The following is a 7,740-nucleotide window of genomic DNA, read 5'->3' on the forward strand; positions in this document are numbered from 1 at the left end:
CTCTCCTGTTCATACCTGAGAACAGTTGGAGAAACATTTTAAGCATTGTAATGAGATCTGAGCAAAAAAAAAAAGCTTTCAAAATAAATCAGCCCTGTTTAATCCCCAGCTCAGAAAGTTGGGGCAACTCATTGTGAGATTCCTCTGTTTTTAACTGTGGGATAGGCTATTTTGCTTTGACTCCTTTGTAAACCCAAGTCTAATGCATATCAACTTGGCTTTTCTTGGAAGAAATAGACAGAAAAGCAGTCAGTCCTAGAGCATCTAAGTGCTGGAAGTTCAGAATGCTTTAAGGGTCCCGCTGAAGCGATGGGGGAACTCAGAGCTGAGTGATTGCTAGCTAATGGAAAGGCAGAAGGACATGACGGACACAGAAGCAAGGTCACATAAGTGTCTCAGTGGGGAAATCTGCCAACCCAGCAATGACTTGCCCAGGAAAGATGGATGCACTTAGAGCCGCCCTGTTTTTAAGTGACCACCATGACAAGAGCTGTTATATGTTAAACAGGTGTCTGCTATCCGTGATTGCAGTTGGATCTCTCAACTTAGTGCTGTCAGTAGAACTAATGACTGACACAGATAAAGTGGCATACTTCCTGCATGGATTAAGATTCCGTATGGAAGTCAAAATAAAGTGCTGCACACCTGCCACATTTGAGAAAACAGTCATAATTCCTAAGATGGTTATCTAAGGTTCTTGGTCTTAAATTCTCAAATGGATCGGCTTGAAAAGATTTCAGATATTTGTAAGTTAGAGAAAATCACAAAGACTTCTGTAGACATATATCAGCTCCAAACTTCTCACTCAGCCTAGCTCCAAAATTGCATTTGCTCTGACTCCTGCATGTGTGATCTGATAAGATTGCTGATGTATATTAATTACTGTAAGAGGAAAACAAAACAATGACCTAGAATGAATAAAACATTGGTTTAAAAAAAATCCCTTGCAACAATGCTCCGTACTTGAATTAGTTACATTTAAAAATATATACATTAAACCCTATTTGGCAGTGGAAATAAAACCTTGCAAAACGTTTTGAAATTTCCTCTCAGAATTTTAAGCTATTTTATAAACGTTATTTTTTCTTTCTTTTTGTCTGCTATATAAGTACAAATGTAATTGAGCTTTTCCTGAAAACATCTCAGCTTGGCAATTCAATAAACTTCGACTCTATTGAAAATGTTCTGCTATGCATTATAGTGTGTAAAATAATAAATAAGACAATAGTCAATATCACCAAAAACCTTATTGTGAGTGGAAATTACATATTCAGAAAACCACAAATATAACATATAAAGAGTTAAATGGCAGAAAAGAGATACAAAATAATTGGAGAAATAATAATTCTTAATTCAAATTTTTGTTTTCAAAAATCAAAGGCATGATTGAGACATATCTTGGGCAAATGAACAAATTTCAACAGAAATAAAAGGAAAGGACTTTTTAGAAAATGAGACTAGTTTAATATTAAAATAGACATAATAAAATGAAGTTATCTCTGTATAAGGTAATGACTCGTTTGCCTGGAACAAGAGATACAAAAAGAGAAAATAGTTGATTAAAATGCAAAGGAACATGGGAATAAGACTGTAGAAGTTTTAGCCATATTAATGCATAGGAAATGTACTCTATAAGCTGTGGAGAATTATTAACGTGGATTTTTTTACTAATTCACTTTATTATTTTATTTGACAAGTACTACATAACAACAAAACATTGGAAAATATAATAAATATTATATGATCTCTCAAAATGGTTAACATTTTAGTGTATGTCATTTAAAAAAATATTTACAAAAATGAGACCATACTGAGCATCATGTTGTCACTTGCTTTTTAAATTATATATGTATTTATATTGAATATATAATGAAAGTCCTTCCATAACATACTTTTCATATCTTTCTTTTAAATAGCTGTGTAAGTTTTTATTTATTGAATGTACTCTAAATTATGTAACAATTCTTTTTATTATTATTACAAATGAGTACAAAAATAAATAAATAAATGAATATTTATAATAGTAAGTATTCACCATGTGCCAGACACTTTTCTAGGTACTTCGCATAAAGCCGATTAATTATATACGCCTTTGGAGCTTAACATAGTGCAGTTACAATAACATATTTGTACATGCATCTTTAACATTGATTTACTTGTATCTTTACAATAAATTCTGAGTGCAAAATTTCAATCCCCCAAAAATTAAATATTTCTAAGGGAATTTGTGCATTCCCGTAAGCTGTGTATACAAGTGTATTTCTCCCCATACTTCTGAAAACAAGGAATATTATCAAACTTTCTGGCCTTTGTCAAAAAGGATGGAATTACATATCATTTTTTATAATGTATGTTTTTACTTTGCTAGTGATTTTGAACATTTTCATTTTTGCTGTTCTTGGTTATTATTTTGCATGTATAAAATGCCTTTTTATCCCTTTGACATAAAGATTTTTATTTGTATTTCTTATTTATTTGTGATATTTCATTATAAATTAAGAAAATGTTTTGTTAGGCATATATGTTTCAAACATTTTGTCCAGTTTATCAATACATACTTTTTTTTTCTTAAGTTCTTGTAAATTCTGCTAGGGAGGCTATTATGACTTTGGCTTTTGATGATGTTTTTAAATGACTTACAAATGTCAATATTTATACAATTTACATATATTTTCCTCTGGTACTATAAATTTTTTTTATATTTAAGTTAGCAACCAATTTATGCTGTGTGATATAGGAATCAAATTTGCTTTTCTAAGAGGTGAGCTTCCTATCTCCACAGCATTAATTAACTAATCTATCATTATTCCTCAGTGATTTTTCTCAAAGAGTAAGTTCTTCTAAATAAATCTGTTCTTTCTCTAAGATGTAAGGAGCAAACATTTTAAAAATAGTTCTTTAAAACCATTTTTCCCATAAGCTTCTTTAAATATTTCAGTAAATACTGTCTAGGATTAAGACAGCAGCCGTTAATTTCTTACTGCTATAAGAGAATTCTGAAGCTCCCTCTGATTTTATTACTAAAAGCTGATGACTCCAAAAGCCACTATTTTTTTTATTTTTAAACATCTTATTTCTACTATCTATAACTTTTCTATATGAATATATTGGCCAGATCTTTTAATAGATCGTAGTGAGAAAAAGAGACAGTAGCTGCTTACAGATAAGATTTCTACCTGTATTTTAAATTTCATACTATCTGGATAAACCCTGGAACCTAACAAACATTTCCATATTCCAATTGCACAGAAATTTTAACAGGGGTCTAGTACAGCTAAGTCATGTTCTTGAAGACACCATTAATAATAGTACCCTCCGGTCTCAGGCTAATAAAAACTAAAATAATTATCAGGTAAGGAATGATACTGTTAAAACCAGGTTGGGAATGTGGAGGCACAAGTAATTGGTTAGCCATTTTCTTTTTTTTTTTGTAACAAAAAATGATAAGTTCTTTGGTTTTATTTTCCTCTCTAAGGTTTTGGTGTAAAGACTTTCACATTGTATTAAAACATGTAGTTAATTTAGGAAGAACTTAAATTTCTGTGCTTAAATTACTAAACATAGTCCAGGAGGCATATTACTGCAGGGGAACATATCAGTCACCTGGGGATTTCCCCAACTCAATACACAGCCCAAACACACACACCTCATATAGTGGAGATCTTTCTGTGTCTCTCATCTGCCATTAAAACCACTACAGAGCAAGCCATTGCTTCTGATGGAAGTAAATCCAATTTCTGGGGCATGTTGAGCATCATTTGTGTATTGACTAAGAGACTGAGAAACATCTTTGCATTAAGATTTTAACATGCAATCATTCAATAAACATTTTTGAGTAACTACTACCTGCTTAGCACCAAGCCTCTAGGAATACAGTGTGGAAAATAGACATAGTATTAAATAAATCAGCAAGTTCAGCATAAAGAGATGTATGATGAGTATAAAACAGAGCACAATGGGACTATGCAGAAAGAATACTAATCCAGTCTTGGTGAGTCAGGGAGAGATGTCCAGTGGCATTGGTATCTATGTTGAAACCTAAAGAACAAAATTAGCTAGAGAGCAGGAGAAGAAAGTCCGTGACAGATGCAATGGCCTGTATTAATGCCCTGCAGTGAGAGAGTGTAGAATTCAAGTGGAAGAAAGGGAGAGAATATCGAGAGAAGTACAGAGATAAAAGACAAAGCTAGAGAAGCAAATAGAGATGAAATCATGAAGTTTCTACTAAGTCATGTGAAGGTGTTTGAATTCTACTGAGAAAGCATGGAAGAGCGAATTAACATTTTAAGCAGGACAGTGACCTATGTTTTTCCTTTAGAACGAAAATCCTGATGTCAATGTGTGAGACCTATAAGAGGAGGGTAAGCCTAGAGTCATGGAAATAATTCAATATTCCAACTTGTTTTGTGTTTACTACACAACAGAAATTCAAGCAAGTATTAAACGGCCAGAATGCTCTGGCTAACAATTGATTACAATGTTAAAACACAGAGTCTTAATTGTTATACTTAATAACTACACTATTTATAATCTAAGTTGTTTACTGTCTGAGGTTGAACACTCAGAGAATCGATTAAATTGGGTAACTCCTCTTTTGGATGGAAGCAATAAACTTCAATGGAATGCTAACTACCTCTGAGAATTATGTTGAACCTAAAATCTCATTGCCATAGGCAGGAGTAATTGATTTTAGCCTGGGTGAACTGGTTCTTAATACATATGCCCATGGGAAGAACGTCATTTTAATAAAGGGCTTCTAAGAGACACATTCTACTTAAAACAAAAGGTTTTCCCTTTATCTTCATAAGCAAAAACTGAAGGAGCCCTGTTTGCCATTAAGTTCATAGTAAACAACTGTAAATAAAGGTAATGCTGAGTTGGCAGTCTGCAAAGAATTGCTGCCAATTCAACTACCTATGTTTTGTTTTGTTTTCTCAAGCTATAGCTTTCCTAGAAAAATACATCTATGTGTGACAGTCTTGAATACCGCTAATCCGTGTACCGAAAACTGCTTGTATTGGTCTCCAGCAATTGTTCTCTTGATTTCACAATCCATTGTTTTGCTCTGCTACCATATGCCACAACTAAAAAAAAGGTATTCAAATCACTGGAAATTGTGGAGGGGAGGTTATAACATGAACAACTTGATCTCAAAGAGCAAGGCAAAAAATACAAAGTCTTTTGAAAACATGGAATCATTAATTAATCTAAGCAGTCAAATTCTGATGATTCACAGATTTTACCCATTGGAGGATAAGCACTCAGGGTTGCTCAAGACTAGCAACTGAGTTTTGGGGGCAGATACTTACATATCTATTCATGTTTATATACCATCATTTAAAATTTGTAATTTTGGTTTGTTTTTCTAACTTACATAATATATTAATATTGTATATTATGTTAATATTTATGAACACATAAATGTTCATATATTTGGGCCTAAACTACCTCTATGCAATGTTAATATTATGCAACCAAATTCACCACCCATTGTTCTTACTGTGCAGTGTTTAGTTTACAAAACCCTATGTATAGCCTTCATTATAGGCATTTATATAAGTAATCATTTTAAAAAATTAGTTGCTTTAAACTTTTCAAGTCATGGCTGATATTATACCCCTTTAGAAATATTTGCACAAATATATACTCCTTTAAAATAATGTCTCTCAAACTGTTGGTGGTAACCTGGTTTATTTTATGTGGTACACAAATAAGCAGGTTTTTAATTTATTAGTTATGCATTAATTCTAATAGCAGTTGCAAAAAATAGAGCTAGCACACAAACTCCATGGAATTCGGTCCTGGTCTATAAGGACTTGGCTGCCATCCCCAAGGCTGAGGCCATGCTGGGCATGGACTGGCCTGACCGCACAATCTATAAGCCCCACTTTACCTATTCCCTCCTGGAACACATGGTCCCCTGGAACCATCCTCCAGACTTCAGCCCCAAGAACCACTGGGAACCTGGACTAGCCTGCCCATTTTCACCACCCTGAGACGGCCTGCCCAGATTCCAACATCTACACAAAGCTACCCATCCACAAGCAGACAGAGTCCATAGTAGACAGCTCTCAGAGCAAGCCTTTCTTTGAGGGCATCATCATGGAGTCATCCGGTTCCCTGCATCCCAGCCCCTTAACCCCAAACAGCAAGCTAAGAGCAAAACCAACAACTGGCTATGTCCTCCATCGCTAGCCATTGTGGAAACAGAATGGAGGAAGCAGAAGGTATCTCAGAGGGAGGCAGAGGAAGAAGAAGAAGAGGAAAATGATGCTTCCAGAGAAGAGATGAAGACTCTTAGAGACCATCAGAGAGAGGAACTCAGTAAGGTGACTTTAAACTTGGGAAAGATGATCTTGAAAGAAGAGATGGAAAAGTCATTGCCTATCTGGAAGAAAACCTGCTCCCTGCCCTACCAGACACCTTTTCCTAACTCCTTGCACCCAGGATGTCTAAGTCTTCTCTCCACACCTGTGGCAGAATCCCCTTGATCCAACTACAGTCCACAGACTTCAGCCCACCAGCAGTGGGGATGGAAGCCCAGGTGTACATACCTATCCCTGTGCAATGCTGGTGGTAATCAATAGGAATGAGCCTGGTTGCCTCCAGGTGTGGATCGGATGAGGCTTGAGAGACATCTGTCAGTGGAAGGCTTCACAAGATTATTTTTCATGTCTCCTGAAGAGTTTAGCAAGTTGGCTCTGTGGAGGCAGAGCAAACTCAAGAAACAGACCTCTTATGATCATCCCTACTTTCTCTATGACTGACCCTACCCCTGCTGTTTCAGGGCGCTGGAGCTGGGATCACTGACATCAAAGCATCCTGTCCCCCTGGCTATCTGGGACTGATCCTCTCTTGAGGGAGCAGGGAGGTAGGTCATAGGTGGAGTTGGCTCCATTCCCCAGGTCGAGGGGGAACCAAGGCATCTGCAGTCCTGCAGTTATGGGACATGGACTTCCTTCCCCATAATAAGAGGGGCTCCTTCTCTCATCCCTGGTCCTCACTGTACAAAGCCAACGGAGTCTGGACTCCAACATGCGCGTGCACACACACACACACACACACACACACACACACACACACACACACACACACAGAGTTAATGTTTGTGCTCTCTCCCAGCCCTCCATGCCCACATGAAAGTCCCCAGAGAAGAGTGAGAAGAAGTAAACATAGCACTTACTGCTCAGGCCTGTCAGCTTTCTGGACCAATGGGTGGGTGAGAGTAAGAAGCAGCTAGGCAGGCAGGGAAAGCTCTGGGATCCTGTGTGCACCCAACCGTCCTCCTCACCTCACGTATGGCAGCTTCCCCTGCACCTGGGCCTCCTACTTCTCTGATTGTAGCAGGAGCAGGCTCCAGCTCAGTCTCCAGCAGGGAGGCTGTCCTGCCCTCTAGCTCACCTTGTCCTCTATTTGTGACTCCCAAGTTTCAAAGCCTCTTGTTCCAGCCCTATGGCTTCCCCAGAAGCCTTTGTTTAGAGTGGAGATGTCATCTATATAAAATCCCAGCCCACCATCAGCCCAGGCAAAGTCAGCTAGAATTCTACCTTCTAGCATCAACCCAGGTCCTGGGCAAAACCCAGGCCTCAAGGCCCCCTTGGATGGGATCAAGGGGCAAAGCTACAAGGACATTGAGTGTCCTGGCTATCAGGTCCTGTCCGTACCCATGTATCCCCCACCACACTCTCTAAATAATGGAATTTATTGAAGCCCACCCCCCTGCTTTTCTCACTTAATCTG

At 37.4% G+C, this 7,740-nt stretch overlaps 1 pseudogene; it reads left to right on the forward strand.

Annotated features, from left to right (window-relative positions):
• The first annotated feature begins 440 nt into the window (after positions 1–440).
• On the forward strand, positions 441–6,767 carry LOC109392881 (dematin pseudogene; annotated as a pseudogene).
• The last annotated feature ends 973 nt before the right edge of the window (positions 6,768–7,740 follow it).

Source organism: Hipposideros armiger, unplaced genomic scaffold, assembly GCF_001890085.2.
Source record: "Hipposideros armiger isolate ML-2016 unplaced genomic scaffold, ASM189008v1 scaffold_353, whole genome shotgun sequence".
NCBI lineage: Eukaryota > Metazoa > Chordata > Mammalia > Chiroptera > Hipposideridae > Hipposideros > Hipposideros armiger.